General features: G+C 33.7%; 1 pseudogene across 1 annotated transcript; it reads right to left on the bottom strand.

Moving 5' to 3' along the window:
- Positions 1-376: 376 nt before the first annotated feature.
- LOC147410165 (putative disease resistance protein RGA4) lies at positions 377-20,811 on the bottom strand (annotated as a pseudogene). Its single transcript, XR_015175651.1, has 5 exons — positions 17,594-20,811; positions 16,089-16,141; positions 10,430-15,322; positions 8,814-8,944; positions 377-1,109 (listed from the first exon to the last, which is right to left on the bottom strand). The product of XR_015175651.1 is annotated as a putative disease resistance protein RGA4 (transcript).
- Positions 20,812-26,092: the final 5,281 nt, after the last annotated feature.

Here is a 26,092-nt window from a genome sequence, read left to right as displayed (position 1 = left end):
AATCTGAGAACTGACGATGAATACGATGGCTCTAGGTCGTCACAATTTTGTTGGGCAGAAATAGAGTTATTTATTTGTCAGGGCTATGCCCAAAAATGGTCTTCAACCAGCACCTGCCAAATCCCTATATACACATCCAATCTCATCCACTCATACAATCGCATACACACTAATTAGCATTCAATCCATACTATGAAAGAATAATAAATAAAAAAACAACAATCTAATGTAACATAAAGGTTTGCCACATCACATCCAAATCCCTATATTCATATCTAATCTCATAGACAACCATATCCAATCACATCTACACTAATTAATATTCAATCCATATTATGAAAGAACAATATAACAAAACAAAATAAAATGTAATGCGTTACATAAAAGTTTGCCTATTTAACTAATATAAGTCAAAATTACATATGAAAATGTATAACAAAAAAATTCACAAAACAGGAATCTTAAAAGACACCGCAATGACCCCTATGTTAGAGAATAAGATGCATGAGATACACTGTATCATTGTTAGTGTATCTCATCACAAATGGAAGGTTGTGATGGAGGATATTCTAGAATATATATTGATAGTTAGAATATATTAATTAGGATATTCTAGAATATTTATATTAGGAAGTTTTTATATATCTTGGTTGATGTAATGTCTATAAAAAAATCGAATTCTATTGAGATTCTTGAATGATTAGTACAAAAGCCCCAGTAGGGTATTTATAGACATTACATCAACCAAGATATATAAAAACTACCTAATATAAATATTCTAGAATATCCTAATTAATATATTCTAACTATCAATATATATTCTAGAATATCCTCCATCACAACCTTCCATTTGTGATGAGATACATTAACAATGATACAGTGTATCTCATGCATCTTAATACAATGCATCTTATTCTCTAACACCCTAAACCATCTAATCACCTCACCAACAAGAATATCACCTAATGTACCCTTAGGACCATCTCTATCCATTAGAGTCACAAAACGATCAGAATTTGAAGCACATGTACTAGACGAGCTCGGATGACTATCTCGTGTAGGAGTCGAGGGTGTCGAGTTTTCAAAATCCTCCATCGACGACATAATTCCTGTATGGAATAACATTAAAAAAAAAAATAGTATAAATGTTAGAAAGCAATAATATTAAAAATGAAAGCAATAAACCAAATATTGAGTTAAATAATAATCAAAGCAGAAATATTACACAATATCGACAATGAAATAACAGTATATCATTACTATTATGACACACTAGTTTTCTAGTGGGTGACGGGCATACTCAACTTTGGCTTGGCACCATTGACAAAGCCAAAACCAGCCAATAAGATGGCTTTGGCTTATAATATGACTGCTTACAACCATGACATCAGAGAGGAATGCACCTCTCCAGGCTTTTTCCCTATGTCCTATACAAAGTTCCTAGATTTCATTAAGAGTTCATTGCCAGAAACCAGCACTCAAGCTGAATGTTAGTGTGCACCATATGGAGGGGTCAAATGCTCAGTTTGGTATTTTCATCTTCCTCTTGAAGTTGGGTGATTGAGAAAGAAAGGATTTAGAGAGAGAAAGAGATGGCAGGCTCTTCTCTTCGTCAAGAGTCATGAGACTAGAGTAGTAACCCTTGAGACTTTATGGTGAAACCATTGTTAAATATTTTCAAAATAAAATAAGGTTTTTTATGATTTATTGATTTGTTTTTTCTTAAGTTAGTTTTTGAGATTTTTGTGTATATAAGATTTAGTCCCACATCGCTCACAAGTAAGAAAGTGGTGTACCTTATAAGTAATAATCAACATAGTTAATTGTATTTGTGTCACACCTTTAGACTTTGATCCAGTACTTCGAGGTGGTACGACGTGCGAAAGGGAGATTGGGCGTTTAGGATGCATTGGGCGCTTTGAGGCGCACTTTGCACTTCGCACGTACGCGAGGAGCTGTGGAGCCTTAAAATTTTCGGGATACGAAACCATCCAACGGTTGTGGTTGATCCGTCATGTGTGATGGATCGGGTGCGATCAGCACCGCACGATCAAGTTAGTATCCGATCGGATACGATGGATCGAAATAATACCGGATCGAGAACGATCCGATACGTTGGATCAAGGTAGTACCTGATCAGAACGATCAGGTGCGATGGATCAATATAGTACCTGATCAGAAACGATCAGATGCATTGATTCATGATTGTACCCAATCATAATCGATCAGGTGTGTTGGTTCATGATTGGTATCCGATCAGGAACGATCGGATCCGTTAGATCAAATGGCAACTGATCGGACGCGATCAGAGCCACTAGATTGAATAGACTTAACGAAAAGGTGTTAGTTAAAAGGCATGAGACACATACCTTCGATAAGGTGCAATCTGGATCGTTAGATCTCAGATAAGACACAATCTAACGGCTATTAGACCAAGAGACATTAAATCATGATTCTTGATCAACAGACACAAAAATGACTATAAAAAGCCAACCAAAATTCAGATTTTTTCACTGAAAAATTCTGTATTCTCCTCTCTCTAAACTTAAGATCTAGGCATCATCAGTTTCTTATTTTTTCAAGTGTTCTAGGCTAAATCAGATCGTACATAATCTGACTTAGTAAATTGAGTTAAGGCTTCTTTGTATCCTGAAGGCATTTGTTCATCGATCCCTTGTGTACTTTGGTTCAACCAGTAGGGGAGAATATTTGTCTAAAAGAGATCGAATCTTTTCGAGCCTAGCAGTTATTTTTCTTCCTTCATCGAATTACTCCCGTTAATTTTTTTTTCCAACAGTTTTAGACAAATATCCTCTTATTCGATGGAGGCTTCGACATTTCATTCTCTCCAAATGATGAATCAAGATATGTCACGTCTTGATCGTTTCGATGGACAACACTTTACTAGATGGCAACAAAAAGTGTTGTTCTTCTTAACTAAACTAAACATAACCTCGTTCTAGATGATAATCTAGACAGTACGGAATTGAAATAAAAGCGTAAAAAACAAAAGGCGGATGATTTACTATGCAAAAACTACATTCTTAATGCTCTCTCCAATTCGATTTACGATATCTACCGTACAGTTAACTCAGCTAAAGATCTCTGGAAAGCATTAGAAAATAAATACAAAATAGAAGAGGCAAGTAATCAAAAAAAAATTATTAGTAATTATTTTGAGTTTAAGATGTCTAACGACAAACCGGTTCTGTCACAAGTACATGAACTTCAATTAATCGTTGGGGATCTTAAGATTGTCGGAATCGATCTTCCAGAAGATTTTCAAGCAAAGCTTCCTCAATCCTAGAAAAGTTACAAGAAAAAGATGAAGCATGAGGAGAAGAAGTATACTTTGGAATCACTACAACGTCACCTTCGTATAGAAGAAGATGTTCGTAATAGAGAACATAAAGATGAAGAAATAGAGAAAATCAAAGTTAACTTGATTGAGAGTGATAAGCCTAAGAAAGTTGATTTTAGGTTAAAACCTAAGAAAACTTCCTCCTTCAAGAAGAAATCTGATAAAAACAAGAAGAAAAACAGTAAGTGTTTTTATTGTAATAAGACTGGTCATTATGCACAAGAATGCCGACATCAAAAGAAGGAATTCAAGAAAGAAGCAAATACAGTAGTGATAGAGGAACCAATGGTTGCAACAGTTTCCCATACTAGTTCACTTGCAAATGTTGTGTCAAACAAAAGTGGTTGGTGGGTTGACACTGGAGCAACATATCACTTCTGTAATGATAGAATTCTCTACACAAGATATGAACCTTGTGGTAAAGGTACAAAAGTGAAAATGGCAAATGGTTCTCTTTCCAACTTTTGCGGAGTTGGGACTGTAGGTCTTAGATTCACTTCTGAAAAAACTGTACTTCTTTTCAATGTTTTCCATGTTCCAGAACTCTCTAAGAATCTCGTGTCAAAAGACTTGCTTAATAAATCAGGTTTCAAGCTTGTGTATGAATCGGATCGACTTACCTTGTCCAAGAACAATGAATTTGTGGGACATGATTATTCTTGTAATGGCATAATACGCCTAAATTTATATAATGAAATTTCTTCTGTTTTGTATATTGTTGATTCATTATGTTTGTGGCATGGTAGATTAGGACACGTTAATTATGATTCAATTAAACGTATGATTAATCTAGAACTTATTCCTAAGTGTAACTTCGAGAATATTTCTAAATGCCAAACATGTGTTCAATCTAAGGTAACTAGAAAATCCTTTAAATCTGTTAAAAAAACTTCTACTATCTTAGAGCTTATTCATAGTGATGTATGCGATCTTAATAGTAAAACACGTGGAGGCAATAAATATTTTGTTACCTTCATTGATGATTATTCAAAGTACGCATATATTTATTTAATGAAAACTAAAGATGAAGTTTTTGATAAATTTCGAATCTTTAAGGCAGAAGTTGAAAATCAACTTAACCATAAAATTAAGATTTTACATTCTGATAGGGGTGGTGAATACTATCCAAATGAGTTCATTAAGTTTTGTGAAACTCATGGCATTATCCATCAAGTTGCGGCTCCTTACACGCCGCAACAAAATGGAATTGCAGAAAGAAAGAATAGAACCTTAATTGAAATGGTAAATGCTATGATTATTAGTTCAAGATTATCTTACTCGTTAGTGGGTGAAGCAATTATTTCTGCTTGTTATATTTTGAATAGAATTCCAACAAAGAAAAATAATGTTACCCCTTATGAACTCTGGTTCAAAAGGAAGCCTAATCTTAATCGACTCAAAGTGTAGGGGTGTCTTGCCTATGTAAGAAAACCCAGTCCTAAGAGACCAAAGATAGGAGTTAGAACCTACAAATGAGTATTTATTAGTTATTCTCAGAATAGCCTAACTTATCGTTTTCTAGATCTGAAAATTGGTGATATCATTGAATCTGTAGATGTAGAATTTTTTGAGAATTTGACTAAGTCAAATCCTCATGATCCAATTTCTGAAAATTCTATTCCTAAATAGATTCATCAACATGTTCAAGATAACACTAGTGGTGACCCAAGTTCTGATCAACAAGATCCTGAACTTAGGAGAAGTAAGAGAGCTAGAATTGAACGCACATTTGGACCTGACTTTCTAGTTTATCTTAGTGAAGGAGATAAATATGAAGTCAAGAATATTACTAGGTTCTTATTAAATGTAGAGAGAGATAAACCCTCTACATTTTCTAAGGCTATGAACTCTAGAGATTCATTATTTTGGAAAGAAACCATTAATTATGAGATGAATTTGATTATTTCTAATCAGACTTGGGTTCTCTCATATTTACCCCCAGGTGCGAAACCTATAGGGTGTAAATGGATTTTTAAGAAGAAATTGAACGCAGATGGATTAATAAATAAGTTTAAAGCTAGATTAGTTGCTAAAACCTTTAAACAAAGACACGGGATAGACTATTTTGATACATATGCTCCAGTAGCTCGGATATCATCTATTCGACTACTTATTTCTCTTGTTTCCATTCATAAAATGGTTATCCATCAAATGGATGTAAAAACAACTTTTCTAACTGGTGATTTAGAAGAACAAATTTATATGGAGCAACTGGAAGGTTTTGTTAAACCTGGTCAAGAAAAGAAAGTTTGCAAACTTATTAAATCTCTTTATGGTTTAAAGCAAGCTCATCTTCAATGGCATGAGAAATTTGATAAAATAGTCTTATCTCATGGTTTCAAAGTAAATGATGCTGACAAGTGCATTTACTGTAAATTTGAAAATAATGTTGGTGTCATTATTTGTCTCTATGTTGATGACATGTTAATATTTGGAACTAACATTGAATATGTAGAAGAAACCAAAGATTTCTATCTACTAATTTTGATATGAAAGATTTAGAGGAGGCTGACGTAATGCTAGGAATTAAAATCCTAAGGAAAGACAATGCAATGGTTTTGTCACAATCTCATTATATTGAGACAATTTTAAAGAAATATGGTCATTTTGATCATAAACCAGCCCCTTCCCCTATGGATCCTAGTATCAAATTAATCAAAAACACTCGTCGTGCTAAAGCTCAATTAGAATATGCCAGTGTTATTGGGAGTCTTATGTATGCTATGCATTGCACAAGACCTGACATTGCACACGTAGTAGGTGTGTTATGTCGTTTTACTAGTAATCCAAGTACCGAGCATTGGAATGTTGTATCTAGAGTTTTAAGGTACTTGAAGGGGACTTTAGACTATGGACTACATTATCAAGGATATCCAAATGTACTTAAAGGGTACAGTGATGCAAGTTGGAATAATGTCGAGTCAAATTCAAAATTTACAACTGGCTGGATCTTTACGTTAGGTGGAGCTACTATTTCTTGGGCATCTAAGAAGCAGACTTGTATTTCGGACTCTACCATGATATCAGAAATGATAGCATTGACAAATTCATGTAAAGAGGCAGAGTGACTTAAAAATCTATTAATGGATATACCATTATAGAAGAAACCCACTCCAGCTATAATGATCAATTGTGATAGCCAGGCAACATTGTACAAAATTAAAAGTAAAGTGTACAATGGAAAATCAAGGCACATAAGCCTTAAACACAATTTTGTGAGACAATTACTCAAAAGTGGAGTAATTACAGTCGACTATGTGAAATCCAATAGGAATTTAACGGATCTTTTAACTAAAGGACTTCCAAGAGATATGATATCTAAAACTTCTAAAGGAATGGGGCTAAGGTCTATAAAATAAATCAATCACTTTTGATGGGAACCCAACTTTTGTCTTGAAATAGATAGACAAAGTTCAATGGGTACAAACAAGTCAAATAAGTGGTTTAGCAGGACACTAAAACTAATTTACCCCACTTTCTAAATCTAGTGTTGGTTTCTGCAAGATAAAGGATAGATGCAAATCCTTAATAAGTTCTAAAATTTTAACTAATGACTCGCAGAATCACTTAAAGTGAATTTACCTATATGAGTGAGGAAATCAGGTCGTTTCCTATGAAAACTAGACCGTTTCTAAAAGCACTCATGAAAATAGGATATAGCGCATGGACATTAATGTGCAAAGCAAATAGAAAACTCAACCTCATGGAGAAAAGTATGTGTGAAGAATCCGGCTCGTCTCTAAGGGTCATTGGTTCAAGATACGTTCACCACAGCACCTTGACAAAGCTCTGAATATTTACACTAAGTGAAGATTCAAATCCAAAAGATACCTCTCATCTATGTACTAATCTCTACGATGATGCCAATTTTTTCTATAAACTGATGTAATCGTTTAATCGTTCTTTAGTTGTAAGAACTACAGAAGCTTGATCCCTATTTGGGTACGTAGGCAGCCACTTAAGTGGTGCAGCTATTTTATATTATATTTATATATATATATATATATATATTTAACTATTTATATTTTGAAATAGTGGGGGATTTGTTAAATATTTTCAAAATAAAATAAGATTTTTTATGATTTATTGGTTTGTTTTTTCTTAAGTTAGTTTTTGAGATTATTGTGTATATAAGGTTTAGTCCTACGTCGCTTACAAGTAAGAAAGTGGTGTACCTTATAAGTAATAGTCAACATAGTTAGTTGTATTTGTATCACACCTTTAGGCTTTGATCCAGTACTTCGAGATGGTGTGAAGCACCACCCGCGTACGCGCACGTGCGAAGGGGCGATTGGGCGTTTAGGATGCATTGGGCGCTTTGAGGCGCACTTTGCACTTCGCACGTACACGAGGAGCTGTGGAGCCTTAAAGTTTTCGGGATACGAAACCATCCAACGGTTGTGGTTGATCCGTCACGTGTGATGGATCGGGTGCGTTCAGCACCGCACGATCAAGTTAGTATCCGATCGGGAATCGATCGGATACGATGGATCGAAATAATACCGGATCGAGAACGATCCGATGCGTTGGATCAAGGTAGTACCTGATCAGAACGATCAGATGCGTTAATTCATGATTGTACCTAATCAGAAACGATCAGATGTGTTGATTCATGATTGGTATCCGATCAGGAACGATCGGATCCGTTAGATCAAATGGCAACTAATCGGACGCGATCAGAGCCACTAGATTGAACAGATTTAATTAAAGACGTTAGTTAAAAGGCATGAGACACATACCTTCGATAGGGTACAATCTGGATCGTTAGATCTCAGATAAGATACAATCTAATGTTTATTAAACCAAGAGACATTAAATCATGACTCTTGGTCAACAGACACAAAAATGGCTATAAAAAGCCAATCAGAATTCAGATTTCTTCACTGAAAAATTATGTATTCTCCTCTCTCTAAGCTTAAGATCTAGGCATCATCAGTTTCTTATTTTTTCGAGTGTTCTAAGCTAAATTAGATCGTACATAATCTGATTTAGTAAATTGAGTTAAGACTTCTTTGTATCTTGAAGGCATTTGTTCATTGATCCCTTGTGTACTTTGGTTCAACCAATAGGAGAGAATATTTGTCTAAAAGAGATCGAATCTTTTTGAGCCTAGAAGTTATTTTTCTTCCTTCATCGAATTACTCTCATTAATTTTTTTTTCCAACAACCATAACTTCCACCTCTAAAGAAAAATATTCAACATTGTTTTGAGTTCAGATACTAGATCGCATTCAGTCGTACTAGAATCAGTTATCACAAAAAACTCTAAGCATGTAAAAGTCACATGCTTTTGCTATCAGCGTATGTTCGAACTTCAAAACATATCATATCATTAATAATATAAGCTATCCTTTCTTAAAGACTCTATAACGTCAATCATGATGAATAATGAGAGGAAAAGAGTTCAATGTGGAAATAATGAGAATTGTAAACAAATTGAAGTAAATAATACCTGGTGATAAAGTGGTGACTGAAACTTAAAATCCACTAAGAAATAAAAGTCACAAGCTCTTGGAACGAGTCTGGACTAAATTCCCAAATGTCAATCGAATGGTTGAATAGACTACTTTGTGACATTGTTGTCTGCAAATAATACAAATTGAAGGATAGGTTTGCAAAAGTAGTATTGTCAATGAGAGCAACCATCACCAAAATAAACTGATACACAATGTCTATTAACCTTCAATAAATAAAGAAGGGATAGATTGTAGTAATATAAAGAAATTTTTTTAAGCTAGCTAACAATTTATTTTGTTTTTCATAATTTAAATGACCACTAAAGAGTCTCAAAGAGAGAAATGGGCAAGATAGAGAAAGATGGATAACTTTGAATATAGTTTTAAAGGCGACCAAATCCTAAAATCCTAATCTGATAGCCTTAAAAGTGAAATGCTCTATATGAGATTATCTTGTAAATGAATCAGATCAGACCCAAAAATCTGATCCAGTCAATCAAATAACCCCAGGTATGGATCAAGGATTTGGGTCTGATAAGGACTTGTTGATGATGGATTTAAAGTATAAATGATGTTTATTTTATGTTTTATTTAAATAAACAATATGCAATATACTTTATACATACTTCTATCAAATCACAAATACTGATTTTCTGGATCAGTGGCAATTTAGTCGAAGGCTACATATACATTTAATATTTTTATTTTAAACTTAATAGGAAAGCAGATTAATATAGTTGACTTAATTCCTCAATATACATAATAAATTTTCACGGCATTGCACATTAGCAATCTTATCTGCAATATCAATTGAATTGATGCCACTTCTCCTTGCTCTTATTCAATGGATTAGGTCCCATTATTAGTTGAATAAATTACAAATGATAAGGAAAAAAAGTCAAGGATGTAAGACACTTCTCCATCCTTCCAGATCAGACAATTGGAGCCCAACACTAGATAATGGGACATTCTTCATATGAATAGTGCTGAAGTGACCTCAGGCTGGAACCTCATATCACACTTCTTGACGTGAAAGTGTATGGGAACCATAGATGATTTTCATCAAGATACGGGTGAAAAAGCATCTATGGTTCCTATTCACTTTCACGTCAAGAAGTGCAATATGAGATTCCAGCTTGAGGTCACTCCAGCATGACTCTCTTCATGTAGGACCCTTTCACATCCATTTTTGGCATGAGAGACTTTTTAGATGACTCTCCCAGCTTCTCCATTGAATTTAGTGCAAGAATACAATTTTTCAAACAGAGATGATCATCTACATTGTACGCAGTGAGAGTAAAAAAAGTTGGATTTTTGAGACTTATGTGCATTTGGGTTCTTTGAAAGTTTTATTATGATGGGAATCAAACAGAGATGATCTTCTATATTGTGTATTGAAACTTCATCACACTTTCGTTCATTTCAAAATCGACTTACTTACAAGACACCCTTACATACCAAATATAACCTAAAACACTTGGGTTCTCTTTTTGTATAGAACATTTCTGCATATTTTCTATCGTCATAAAGCAGTGCAAATTGATTTTGTGAAATCTCTCTTCACTAAGCATAATTCCAGCCTTACACTGTTCTAAATCAGACAAAGAAATACCTGATGCCTGAATGAAGCCAATCTTGCTTATAGCATGCCTTTCTTCCTTTGAAATCTTTGGCAATCTCTCTGAATGGAGCCTGATGTTATCCATTGCTCAATGCAAGAAACTATAAGAATTGACATGAAACCATAAAAATTATATAGGGGAAAAAAAATTCTACAAAACCTTTACTATGATAATTTTAAATGAAAATGTGAGAAGCACTTTCACTCTTATTTGGAGATATTTCCGTAGAGAAATAAGAGAATAGCAATGGCACCTCACAAGAAAATGAAAGAAAAGATAAGAATTAAAACAGAGTTTGGAAACAACAAAGGGCCTTTTTTATCAGTCAAAGGCCTTAAATAATAAATAAATAAATAAAAACTTATTTGACATCTAAAAGCATTAGAATGTCTGTCAAATAAGAGCCCCAACATACAAGGAAGCTATGCCAATGCAATTTCTAAAATAAGCAATGATGGACTGTGAAGCACCAGTTTTGGAGATGGAGGAGTAGTATCCATTAGTAATCCTCAATGATTCTATTGCATATTTTAAATCAGAAATATTCTCTATTACAAGGAAATGCTTTCTAAAGTGAACCAACTAAATGCTATTACTTCTATAGTTGATGATAAAAGGAGATGATAATTTTCTTATAGAAGGAGTATGTAAAAGTTGGATATGAAAACTAGTACAATCTAATTAAGTTTTTACCTTGATTCTACCACTGTTCTTGAACAAATCTAGAAAAATACAAGTGTCATTTGAATAATCCTCCAACAATTCTAGGAATAAAGTCAAAAAATAACCAAAATAAATAAATAAAGGAAAATAGAAGATAAATCAGTAGAAATTATGGTTAAAAAAAAAGTATAAACCGGCTCAAACTAGAAGGGACCTTTTACTAGTTGCAAATCAGAGGCTTAAAAAACTCTTCAAATAGTTAATAAAGAAATATATAACTTCAAGCTTAGAAGAAAATTCTAATTATTTTATACTTCCTATTAGAAAATGCTATCAATGATAATCTTGAATTGAACATTTTAATTGAGGTTATACCAACTCAATAGAGCCCCCATTCGACAAAACTTGCTATCGTGGTGATCATGCACACATAATGGTACAATCCAACTCATCCACCTTAGTATCTACTGATTAATGTTGGATCTTCAAGACTTTTTTTTTCTTGAAACAACAATAAAGTACCAGAGATAGATTATATTGTTAGTGTTTTTTGGGATTCTTACTGGAATTTTATTTTCAATCTGTTGTAGCCATTTGTACTTCACTTCTTCTTATGCCAAAATAAAAATATGATAGATTGAGAAACCTTAACATACATATCAGGAATACTAAGGTGTCTGTAGCTATGATTTAAAAAGAGTCTCATGATCATTTCAATAATTAATTTACCTGAAAATTATACTCCAGCTGGACAATCCTATAGAGCTCTGACATGGTTCAGAATCTTTGATAGTAGAACTTGATTTTAAAAGATTGTTAAAGAAGTATACAGGATTAGAAAGTATTGATGTAGAAATGGGATCCATTGATGTAACTGTCCTACGAGAATCTAATGGGTAGGATATGGGCAATCCCCCTCTATGTTCATATCTGTGGGAATCCAAAATGTCATGGAATCCCAATATAGAAGCCTGTAAATATGAGAGTATCTACCCTTACATATCCTCATGCACTTAGTCCAATCAATCAAAACAAAGCAAAATACAGTAACAACCAAAATAGAAAAAGTACATGTAATTCTTGTTGTGTGTGTGAACACCTTAGTGAAGCTCACTTAGTAATTTGATCAAACACTTCCTGGATATTTCACTAAACACCTCTTATGCCACACCTTCCAAGACCTTGTTTAACAATGGCAATAAAGGATAAACTCAATCTATAGTAGCAAATCAAGAAAAAAACAATCACCTAAAGAAAGAGTAAGAACACAATACCCACAACACGAGAATTTACGTGGTTCACCCAAAGGTTACGTCCATGGAGGTATGAGCATTGGAGCTCAATTTCACTATGAAGAAAAACGGGACTAATCGATACAAGGAATCACCTCTATAACTTAGTTTCGCTTTCTCCTAGATCTCAATCTTCTCAAACCTCTCATCTCTTGAATTTTCTTTCTTTCTCTACTCTCTCCACTAGAAAATACTCAAGACTTCTCTCAAAAGAAAATAAAACCCTTCTTTTTAGTTCTCTTTCTATCTCTATTTCTACCTCTAGTAAGAATGTAATTGTTAAAAATTTATAATAAAAATGGCACACCAAAGAAGTAAGGATCACATACCTAGGATCAAAACCGTGCCTTGATCTGCACAAGTACAAGTACCTCCAAAAATATAAAGAAACATAGCATTAATCTTACCTAATGGATAACAAGCAACATTTCCAGAAGGTCCCTTCCGCTTTGTTACAGTTTTGAAGTCCCCAAGACACTAATTCACATATCATATATTATTGAATAAACAGGAGATTAGGTCCCATAAAAACCAAATAAGAAGAAAAATAAAAGATGAGAACATGCCAAAATTTACCCTAAAATGAAAACTTGTACAAAATACCATGTGTCTAGTGTCCACAACTGAAAGTGGAGTTGGAGCACCACGGAAAGAGGGTTTTTTAGTCAATTTAGAAAGTTTTTGGTGGTTTATTTCTCAATCTGCAAAGATATAATATTAGAAATTTTCATAAATTTTCTCAAAGTAATGTGACTACCCTCTCATACCACTCCTTGCACATCTAGGATTGTTGTGCTTTGATCAATCTACTTTTTCATCAAGTTTCTTTCGAATTCCTGTAGTGGTATTTCAGATACCACTCCATAGTTGTAGTGTCTTGCAACACCTTGGTAACATCAATTTTACAAAGTTGTTCAATGTAAACTGGTCACCCATCCTTTGGTTCTTCCTTCAATAAACAACCACAAAATGATCAATAAATCAAACACATCATCTTGTTGTGTATGTGAACACCCTTGTGAAGCTCACTTAGTAATTTGATCAAACACCTATTGGGTAGTTAACCAAACACCTTATATGCTACACCTTCCAAGACCTTGTTTGATAATGGCAATGAAGGGTAACCCAACTAATAGTAGCAAATGCAAAGAAGATATACAACCACACAAAGAAAAGAGTAAGAACACAATACCCACAACACGAGAATTTACGTGATTCACCCAAAGGCTACGTCCACAGAGGTATGAGTGTTGGAACTCGATTTCATTATGAAGAAAATAGGGCAAATTGATACAAGGACTCCCTTTATCACTTAGATTCACCTTCTTCTAGATCTCTATCTTCCCAAACCTCTCAACCTCTCCTCTTTTGGGTTTCTTTCTTTTTCTACTCTCTTCTCTAGAAAAGACTTGGACTTGAAGTTAGACTTATTACAACAAAAGAACAAAACCCTTTTAGAAGCACCACATGAGTGGGCCACTTACATAAGTTACAAGCACAACCCAAATTACCTTGGACCGACCCAACAATACACACACTCGGACTGGGCCTAATTGATTTTTAAGCCATACTTCAACACATCTAAACCTTCTCCCTCCTCCTTTATCCGGGCTTGGGACCGGCAATGTAAAACGTTAAGTTTTACATTGGCGAGTTAAAAAGGTTTTTACCAAACAAAGAAATAATAGTTACTAATTAAAACTAAAGAAAAATATACTCTAAGTTCTATACAAAGATTAAAAAAAGTAATAAATCATGGGCAAGCATAAGTTTAAACAAACAAGCATATAGAAAAAGTCTGATTCTGGCATTTCAACTGGGATTGACTAAAGGGGTTGTCTGGTTCTGATCCTCATTGTACTCGTCTCAAGTCAACCCCTATATATTCATAAATAGGGGACTCCTATAGTGCTTTAAGAGAGTAGTTTTTGGGGCCTAAGTACTGATATGAGCTAAGTTTCTTCCCTTCTATTATTTAATTTATTGGTATTAGATACAATATATATTTGCTAAGAAGGCAAGGTGTATATTATTATAAAAAAAAAAAAAAAAAGGCAAACCCAATACATCACTCTCAAGTTTGGGAGCCCAATCAAGTCTCCCTTTTAAATTTGGAAGTTTAGTAGCCATCCAATTTCTTTACCTATAATTGGCTATAGTACATTATTGGTGGTGAAACTTAGTTTTAATTTATGTTTATAGACATTGATTTATAGTTTTGTGGCTTTATTTTTACTAATGGTATTTATTTTTGGTGGTGGATATAGAACTTACTTTTTTTCACTTAAGATTAGAATTTTATTGAACGGGTAACACGGGTCAGGTCAAGTTACCTATTTAATAATTGTGTCAGATTCGGATTTAAGTTTTTGACATCATTATTACCCATTTACCGTTGCCTCAACACAACACGAATAGAATCCGACCCGACCGGACCCATTGCCACCCCTACTTGTATGCTGGGAATGTGCGATATCTTAGGCCAACCCAAGATATTGCACATAGTAAACCCATGGACCTAGGAAATAAGTAACAAGATTGAATCACAACAAGATATGTGTATCAAACAAAGAGAGTTGTACCACCCATAACTTTAAATTGTTCAATTTATGAGTAATAAAACATAATCATGAACGAAACTCAAAACATTCAACAAATGTGATTCATGTTTGGGTAAAATTCACCATGCATACTTAACAAATTATAAACTAAAACAAGCACTACTCACCATGCATACTAAACAAATTAAAAACTAAAACAAGCACTACTAGTAGTAGAAATGATCTTTAATTTAATCCTACTACTTGATCTTTATAACTGCATCGAAGTCCAAAAGTAGCAAGAACATCAACAGTTTTCATATTTGATGATTTGAAATCAGAAGCTCGACATATTCGTAATTCTTGAAGGGGCTCTTTAGTTGACAACCTGTAGAATTCAAAGGTATTCAAGTAGTAAAAACATAATAATTGAAAATCACATGACCTATTTATGGATGATCTAGGACATAAGAGTTAGGGTCGTAACGGATCAGATTAACTTGAAGGATCGAGCTACCCAATCTGGTCGAGGATCTATTCAGGTTAAGAATTTTGGGTTGCCGGATTGGGTCAGGTCAAAATTACCTATTAGATGTTAAATGGGTCTAGTTGGGATTATGAGTTTCCAACCTGACCTGACCCAACTGAGTGAAAGAATGGTGGGTCAGGTCAAGTAAGTTTTGGGTCCTAGATTGAGTTGGGTTTGGGTTGTGGGTGGCAGATCAAGTCAGGTTCAAATCATGGGTTGAGATAGCCAAGAAGGTTAGAGTTGACCCAGACCTAGATTCAGTCAGAAATCACCTCATTTCCAACATTAGTTATTAGTGTTTTAAAAAGTGGATTGAATCAGTGGTCAACACAGTGATCTCAATCCAGTCCAAATAGAACTAGAATTTTTTAAAGGATTGTTGATTTTTATCAATGGTAAAACCATTGTTCCAAGTGAGGATCAATGAATCACCAATTTTTTGTGAACATTTTAAAATATAAAATATAAATTTTCATCTTTTTTCCCAAATAAAATTTTGGGAAAGCAAACTTAATTTCCTTAATGAAAAGATCCTTCAAGAATCAAACTTCAATAATGCATATTTGATGTTCTACATTTATGAAAATAAGAGAAGATAACTTAGGGCAAAATTGAAGCAGAGTACCTATTGAGAATCACTTGAATCATCACTTGTAGAGGTAGCATCATGAATGAAGCCTGAAAAAATAAGTTATTAGCTAATGCATGACTATGAACATACATGCAAAAGTTATTGCAAAATTATAATTTAATGATATGAAAAATTGAGAAATTCAAAAAAAAAAAAAAAAACAAATTCTAATAAGACTTGCTGCCATCAACAAATCAGTTAAACCTACTTATACATGTTTTACTTCCCTAACTTATGCAAAGAAGAGTACCTTTAAACTTGCTACCATGCATCAACACACCAGTTAAACCTTTTTCAAAAACTTGAATCAGTAATAAAAATAAAAATAAAAAAGAAGAAAGAAAAGTACTGCTAAAAGTAGAGAGGTTACATTAACACATCAATTTTTTTACTTGTAACACACCAATCTATATGTAGAGTGATCAGACATTCAATTTCAAAAGGATTGTTGTGTTGTAAGTAAAAGTTGGTGTACCAATAGAATCTCTCTAAAAGTACCTGTTTATGAAAATATAAAAAATAACAAATAAGATAATTTAGGTGGACCAGACAAATACCTATTGGGGAACCAGTTGCATCATCATAAAATTTCAAATTCTCTTTTTTTTTTTTTTTTTTTTCCCAAATAAATATTTGGGAAAGCCAAACATAATTTCCTTAATGAAAAGATCCTTTAAGAATTAAACTCATTAATGCATATTTGATGTTACATATTTATGAAAAATAATATATACAATTTAGGTAAAAATTAAAGCAGAGTACCTATTGATCACTTGCATCATCATAACTTAAAGAGACATACGTTAATTTACCCCTGAAAAAGAAAAGATCCATGTTAAACTGACTCTAAAATAGATACTCAAATACACTCAATTGACGTGGCCTGTCACAGAAACATAGATTTTTTCCTCGATATACACAAGGAAAAAAATCCATGGTTCTGTGCACATTTCACCTCAGTTGAGTATATTTGAGTACCTTTTTTTGAGTCCGTTTAGTACTATTCAAAAGAAAATTATTAGCTTCAATTGTAGCTAATGACATATATACAAACATATATGCAAAAGTTATAGAAAATTATAATTTGATGACAAGAAAGTTATCTGGTGTGTGTATATAATAATAAGACTTGCCACCATCAACACATCAGCTAAACCAACTTACATGTTTTCTTCCTAAATTAGGCAAATAGAAAAGAATCTTACACTTACCCTAAACCTGTTTAAAAAACTTGAATTACTATGTATTAAAAAAAAAGTAGGCTGACAGTTGGCTTGATCAACGTTTTAAAAACCGGACTGGACCAATGCTTCGACTGGGTCAGACTAGAATTTTAAAAAAAGTCGGTTCCACCAAGGGTATAGTCAGTTCTCAAGAACCGATTCTTAAAAAGACAGTCAGTAGTCCTACTCCTAAATTATGTGCTGGAAATACCTCCCAAATCCCAAAAAATAATAAGTAAATACATAAAATAAAAAACAAAGGGTAAAGAAAGATACCCGCTATTGTAGAATCACAAAATCGTATGTTGGGGATGTGCGATATCTTGGGCCAATCTTCACCACTCTCCTCTTGGCACCGTTGTGTTAGCAATGGACATCTGGAAATGTTGAGAGATTGAAGCATGGTGGGTAGTCCCTCCTCTGGCAAGGTTGCTAGTCTTTTACATTCCGTGATTTCCAAGTGCTTAAGGGAGATGAGGTTTTTCATTCCATCTGGTAAAACCATGAGTTCAGGACAACCCGATATGTGTAAACTTTCCAGAGAGTGGAGGTCTTTCCAATCTTCATCATCATCCTCTACCAATGATACCAACTCATGGCACCAAGAAATAGAAAGCCTTTTGAGCATTTTTAGGTTCATGAATGTCCCACTGGGAATGATCTTTAGATTTTCAAAGCTCTCAATTTCCAAGGAGGAGAGACTAGTCAAGTAAGACAGAGAACTTAATATACTCTCATTGCATTCCTTCAAATATAACTCGCAAAGAGATGTCATAAACCTTGGAAGAGCAATCAAACTCTCGCAATCCATAATAACAAGTTTACGAAGGCAAGGAAAATCTTCTTCTTTAGCGCCACCACCCCATTCTACTAAATCTGGGAGTGTTTCCATAGAAAGCTCTTCCAATGATGGAAAAGCAGGCTTAGTAATCATGATGCCATCAGCACAAAAAACATAGCTCACTTTAGCCATTTCCCCTATTGTAAGTATCTTGAGGGAAGGTAGCAGCCAAAGAGGAGGGAAGGTTTGACATGATTCACAGTCCCACAACTGAACATTCACCAGTTTGGAGAATGAAGGATCCCCAATCCAGCTTGGAAATCTTTCACCATTGTAACTCCAGATACTTAGCTTTCTGAGATTGGGATGAGGTTGGAGCCTTTCAAGTATTTCCTCCGCAACACTTGCATCGCGATCATCATCATTATCATACTTCCATGACAAACACAACTCCTCAATGTATTGTTTATTCTTCAACACATCTTCTTTTGCATTGACCACATTTTGGAGTCCTGAAACATGCAGCTGACCTCTAAGATTAATCAATCTCATCAGCTGTCCTATCTCACATCCACTCTCTTTACCAACAGTGAAATCTGACAGTGTCCGTAAACATGTTAATCTCCCAATTCCCTTCGGCGTTATAATTGGACAATCGAAATCATTTCGTACAATAAGATGTCGTAGGTTAATCAGATTTTGTGTATTCTTGGGTAACTCAACAAATCCATCACACCACCGAACATCTAATGTCTGCAAATTAAAAAGTTTGCTCGTCGATTCAGGCAATCTTTTGAAATTTTCAGAAGAGAGGGCAAGGTAACGCAACCGTTTCAAATTGCCAATTGAATCAGGCAATTCTTTGATTCCATTTCCAAGATTTAACTCCAACACGTGGAGGTATATTAATCGTTGGAATAGATTATTGTGGGTGGGGACGATTTCAATCTTAGCTCCCAGTAGAGTATGTAGCCTTTCGCATGTGAGAACCTGCTTAAAGATTTCTGGATCAATTTCTTTATGAGGGATGGATAATGAATATCGAGCCTTTTTAGAAAAAGTAAATACTTTATCACCATCCATTCTAAAACATTCACCTTCTGAGACTGATTGTGCCAGATCATGAATCAGGTCATGCATCTTATACGTCAAATTGCCATATTTATCTTTCTTACACTGAAAGAATGACCTCCATAACAACTCCTCAAAGTATTCACAACCCACATCTTCTATTTCCCTTTCCCCCACCTCGAACGTGATAAAACCTTCTGCCATCCACAATTTGACCAATTTATCCTTTTCAAATTCATGATCCTTGGGAAATATGCTACAATACATGAAACATTGTTTTATTTGTGAGGGCAAATGAAGATAACTCAATCTCAGAGGAGCTAAGATATTATCTTCTCTTCCTTGTGATAGTTTCCATATTTCACTATCCAATATTTCTTTCCACTTTTTTTCTTCTCTTCTACCCTGTAAGAGACCTCCAAGAGACTTTGCTGCTAAAGGTAAACCCTTGCACTTTTTTGCAATTTCCTTGCCAATTACCACTAGATCTCGATGCTCATCCCAATCCCCATTTGGAAATGCTCGTTTTCTAATCAATAACCAACAATCACCATCCGATAAAGTTCCCAATGGATAACCATCGATAGTTCCCATGACCCGTGAAACTTCTTTACTTCGAGTGGTAACAATAATTTTACTCCCCTTTGCTCCAAATCGCAAGGGAGCACTTAAGAGCTCCCACTGATGGAAATCTTCGTTCCAAACATCATCTAATACAAGTAGAAATTTCTGCCCACTCACTATTTTTTGAATTATTTTAACAAGTGAGGTTAACTCCTTATGATTAGATATTTCCTTGGAAGTGTTCTCTATAATTGCCCTCGATAGTCTTTTTAAATCAAAATCTTCAGTTACACAAACCCATGCTCTCATATCGAAATGCTTCTCAACCCTCTCATCATTGTAAATGAGCTGAGCAAGGGTTGTCTTGCCGAGTCCACCCATACCAACTATGGAATAACAGAGAGTTCATTTGCAACTGACCCATCAGATACCAACAAATCTATTAACTTCTTTTTATCGTTTTCTCTACCGAAAACATCTGATTCATGTATCAAGGAGATGGTTTCAGGTCTCTTCCAACGTGAGCCTCCTCCATCTCCTTCACGAAGATGGAGATTATTTCGTTCTTTTGCAATCTCATCTAATCTCTCATTAATCTCCTTTATCTTATGAGTTATCTCACATCGAAGTAGAAGTGACTTTAAACCAAAACAAGACAAGCAGAAATCCCATACCTGCTTCCACTTGCTAGTTTGATTTTCAGCTTCCACTTTGGATCGCAAAGCTTCGGTTGAAAAATCGTCCAATACGTCTTCAGCATCATAAGCGGCATCTTTAAGCTTTCTCATCCAATCTCTCACCTGGCGAGAGTGGATTTGCTTTTCCTCGGCATCTTGGAGCACTGATTCAATTGATGACAAGACACTGGACAATTTTTGCAAGTCTTTCTCAAGACCCCATAATGATTCAAACTCTGTTACAATTGAAGAGCTCAGCTTCCCTAATGCAGGTTTGAGAAAAGCAGATACAAGTGATTCTGCCATGAAATGGCTATTATGCTATCTCTCACACTCAGGGAAGGTGATCTGATCTCTAAAACAGAACGCCCCAACACTGAAATGGTTATACTTTATAGACTACAGACAGTACAGACTCTACAGAGAGACTAATGTGAATGGTTTTAAAACTCGTCCGAGACCGAGACGTATTTCCCGAGTTAACTCGGTATCCAAGCTGAACGAGACCAACTCACAAGTCAATTTTTTGACCGAGATTTAATACCTCACGTTCAATTTTTTTATTTTTTGAACGAGACATCTCAAACATATTGAAAAACTCATCCGAGACGACTCGATACTAAACCTGAACTAAACGAGATGTGAAATTGAGTTTTAAAATCATATGTAATATTAAGCAATAGCAAATTAATTTCAGAGTAAGGATCTGTAACGGTCTCTCATTCCTAACCAAGGTCAGGTGACACCCCATTTTATGGCACATGAATTTTTTTTTTTTTTTTTACCCACTCACCATGGGGTCCATCCCTTGGTGAATTTACATACAAAACATCAATTTGATTGGTGATGTGCATCTATTGATTATAGTATTGTATTAAGAATGATTTCTAATCACTAGATTTAAATTCTTTTTCAATAATTTAATTCTAATCCATACTAATTATTTTATACTATGATTTTTGGTATGTAGGTCTACCAAGGGATGGTTTACATATTCATACAGTCAATGGGTCTCAAAAATGCCACGTAGTATAAAATGAGATGCCACTTGACCTCAGTTAGCAACGGGACGCTGTTCGGATCTCTGCTCTTAGTTCAAAGGTCCCACACTCTTGTCAAAGAGGACTTCTCTAGCTAGCAGCCTCAATAAATAAATAAATTAATTAATTAATTCTAAAGCGGTCCACATGTTTTAAAATAAGGACTTTTCTACCGACCTCAATAATTGAGTGCCCGACTTTAAAGCGGACAGGCCTCTTCAAAATTTCAAAGAAACCCATCTCGTTACAAGACACGAGGGGTTTTGATCTATTTAACGGTCTTACATTTCCGTTAAAATTAAAATATTAGTGAAAATACCATGTGTAATTTAATGAAGAGGCTTTCTTCAAAATTTGGAAACTGCTTGTCTGTGTCTTAAAAAAAAATTTCAATAATTAGTATAGGGGAAAAACTTTAAAGTGGGTAGTTGGCTTCAAAATTTTGAAGGAGCCCTCTCCATTGGATTACATGTGAAAATTTTAAAGGTGGTATTTAAAATTTAAGTGAAGATATAGGAGCATAAAATAAATTCAAAACGCCATATGTCTTGTAACGAGGAGGATTCCTTCGTATTCTAAAGTGGGCGGCCCGCTTTAAAGTCGGACTTATATTATTAAGTCTCAATAGAAAACACTAAACTCTATAAAAAACAAATGAGTCCGACTTTGAAGCAAGCGGTCTTGTTCAAAAAATTTGTAAAACCCTCTTCACAACATGACACATGTCATTTTGTATTTATTTTACATCCCTACTTCTTCGTCAATATTTGAAATACCACCTTGAATATGCCACCTGTAATTCAAAGAAGAAGGTTCTACCAAATTTTGAAACGGTTCGCTTCAAAGTTTTTGCCAAAACGAATATGTCATTTTTCTAGTTTTAATAATAATAATAATAATAATAATGCAGATTTAATATTATAATGTAATGTACATTTCACCCATTAGATAATTTTAAAATTAAGGAATATAGAGAATTGTTTAAGGGTGTATTTGATTATATGAAAAATTAAGTAGAAATTGAAATTCCGTGAAAATGGCAATTATTCAGTGTTTGTTGGGTCAAAAACTCTAAATTTGCACAGAAAATGATTTGCCAACACTCCTGATTTTCCTTCATTAACAGCAAATCATTTTCTTACTCTATCCCCTTTGAAATTGATTTGCTAGCACACGACAAATCAAATAAAATCAATATTTTTTTAAAAATGAAGTTAAACAAAATAAAAGGCACACAAAAAATGAATCAAACAAATCATAATTTTATTTATAAAATAAATATTTAAATTGTTAAAAATTAATTATTTTTATTAAAAAAACTTATCTAATTTTTTTTTTTTGTAAATTTCTGATTGAATAATTAATTATAAATTACATCGATGTTTGTTTTATAAATAAAGTTATAGAGCTGTTATTAGCACCCCAAATTTTATTGATTACACCCCAATAAAAAAGAAAAATAATAGGTGAAAGTTTAGATGCCAAAAGAAACTATCTTATTATTTGCTAGATTTGATATTCTTTTTTTTGTTTAGGATCTTAGATGAGCCAAACGATAATTGTAAACAACTATTAAAAGTGCTTGAACAAATGTTATAATTAGAGCCAAACATTTGCAATGTTTGAAGAATGTGTTTTAATCTTTAATTGGGTTGTGATAAATAATTTAAGAAATTGGGGTGGAATAACTAAAACGTAAGGTTACAATAGTAACTCTCTAAAAAAATTGGGGTGCCAATAGTAGTTCTCTAATAATTTAAGAAATTAGAGTGTAATAATTCAAATCTTTCCCAAAAAATGATTTTTATCATTGTTTTTTTATAATTATCAGAAAATTCAAATTAAAATAATATTTTTTATTTTTTTATACAATTTAAATAATAAAAATAATTTTTCACAAAATTTTTCATGTTGTATCCAAACAATAGAAAAGGATTTGCCTGACAAATGGCAAATCATTTGTCAACTAATATTTTCTTTGCAATCAAACACGACATCAAGAGTTTTTGGAAAATTATAATTTTTGGTTTGATGATGATCATGAGTTGATTCACAGTTAGTGAGTTATTTGATCAATTAATCAAGGAAGTTGAAGAAATTGGACTATGAAATGGAATTATTTGCACCCAGTGGTGCTATTTGAGTTGTAAATGTAATGGAAGCCCTTCTTACATTTCTAAGAGATAAGAGAGAGAAAGAGAGAGACTTTATTATGATTCTCTGAGAAATCCTAGAATCAATTTAGCCTAACTAACTTAGTAAGATTTCAAATCTTAGTAAGGCCCGTTGGACTCACATAGATTACCACATTGGTTATCCAATACTACAACCTCTAAATTTCATGGAAAAACTAAGATTAAAAAAAAAAATTCATTTTATTTTTTATGTTTTTTTTACTTGATCCAAGGTTTAATTTTGAAATTGAATGACTATCATATTCCAAAATTTAAAATTAAAATTTCAAAGATGAATAAGGAAAGCTTTCTTGAATCACCTTGTGGCATCTAGAAACATGATTCAATGCCACAAGAATGTCATTACATGGAAAAAAAAGGGATTAAATTCAATCGATCAAATTTGGGCGGATTATGCCCAAATTCAACGAATTGTGAAGTTGAATTTTCCCATTTTTTCAAGTAATGCGTAGAGGATAAATTTTTTTAGAATTTCGAATTTACAAATACGATAGTATAGTCGATAAGAGAGTTGAGGAACACACCAATATAACCACCTCAATTATGAAAAATCGATATTTCAAATCACTATCAGTGTGAAACTCCATCATTTACATCTGATTTTGTGGTTGGTCGATGTTACCATGCTTAATTGGCTATATATCCAGCTCATAATTGACCATTGACCAAGGTCCAAATACTCAAACTAATTACGTCAATCATTTTTTTAACTACTACAGACTAATAATAGTCACTAACTATTCTAGGAGTGAACTCCCAGCGTCTAAACATATCAAAGTGCAATACATGTGAACATCGATTATCTCTATGTTATACAGATATTGTCTTTACACACAAACGCCCCCTATACATATAATTTGTTTTTATAAAAAATACAAATATTGGTAATGCCCTTCAGTCATTTATGTCAATACATCCATCCATCTATCAATACATCCACCAATCAATCATATCTTTGGAGTCATAATCGCATTCAATTAGGGGGGAGCTTAAGTTCTCACTATCCATCCATTCATCAATCGATCAATCATTTATTTTCTTGAGTATCAATCAAAATATATATTTTTTAGAAGATATTTATGATTCAAACGTATCAACCAATTCTACATGATAGTCTTGGTTGAGTAGGAAAGAATCGAAAAACACGATAAAAAAATACATAGTTAAAGTTGTGAAAATTTGACTAATGTTGAAAAAATAAAATTTCAAAGTTCTTTAAAATGTAAAACAAGTTTTTGAAAATAGAAGTCTTATAAATGATATTTGATATTATATAATTTTGAAGCTTAATTCGAAGGGAGATTAGAGAAAACGAGGATTGAAACTTTTGCAAAAATGCCGAAGTTCACATTTTATTCTTGAATCCAAAACAAAGATTTTGATTTTTAAATCATTTTCATTATTTTCAAATGGGGGTATTCCCTTATTTTTATCAAATATCTTAAAGTAAATAAAACATTTTTAATGAAAATAAGCTGTATGAGTTTGACATTATGCTAGAATGTGTCTGATACTGTGTTGAAAACATGTTTGACACAAAATATAACGATTTTGATAAAAACAAATAGTAATTTTGGTAATAGCAATTTTTTAACGTAACGACCCTAGTTGGTAGTGTTGAAACCATGGTAATGATGTGGAAATGCATAGTTTTACCACGATTTTCAAGTTGTGTCTGCTTGGGATTGAAATATTATGTGGGTCTCATTAAAAAGTATTATAAAACACAGTAAAAATGACACTTTTTATGTGCAGAAAACTTTACCGTGTTGGTTGAACCTCCTCACTCTCTCAAATCCAACGTAGGGTCTTCTTCATCTCCTTCTCTCTCTCTCTCTCTCTCTCTCTAAATATCCACATCACCTTCTCCAATCTCTTCAAACCCAAATCACATCTCTCTCTCTCTCAAAGAACAACTATGGTGGTGTCCTCTCCAAAAAAAACAACTATGGTGCTGTGTCAATGGATATAATATAAGGAAGGGGGAAGAAGAAAAATGGTTTTTCTTGAAAAATAAAATTTTGAGCTATTTGATTATTGAGCTACCTTAGTTACCAAAAAGCCTATGTTTTGTGTTGTTCATGAGAATTGGTGATGATCACACTAGATTGGAGCCTAATCTTCAGAATCTTACCATGAGATCTAGTACCAAATTCAAGTACAGGTAAGCGGGCACAAACAATCAACACAAAAGTGTAAGTGAATTTATCATGAACAACACTAGACTGGACCATAAATTTATAAAATGAGATTGGTTCTTAAAGAAAAGTGCTTCTAGCATAACCTTTTGATCATGGTGTTCCATATGCACATATCTGGGTAGTTAATTTAGGTGAAAATTTTGATGGAGTAATTGAGATCTGAGGATTTGGAGAGAGCGAGGAAGGAGATGAGTCTGCTTACAAAGATGAATTATTGGAAGATGAGGAGGAATGAGTGGGCTTGCT

Source organism: Akebia trifoliata, chromosome 2 (genome assembly GCF_017979445.1).
Source record: "Akebia trifoliata isolate Shusen 1 chromosome 2, ASM1797944v1, whole genome shotgun sequence".
Classification (NCBI taxonomy): domain Eukaryota; kingdom Viridiplantae; phylum Streptophyta; class Magnoliopsida; order Ranunculales; family Lardizabalaceae; genus Akebia; species Akebia trifoliata.
The sequence above is the reverse complement of the archived record's forward strand: the minus strand, read 5'-3'. Positions and strand labels throughout refer to the sequence as shown.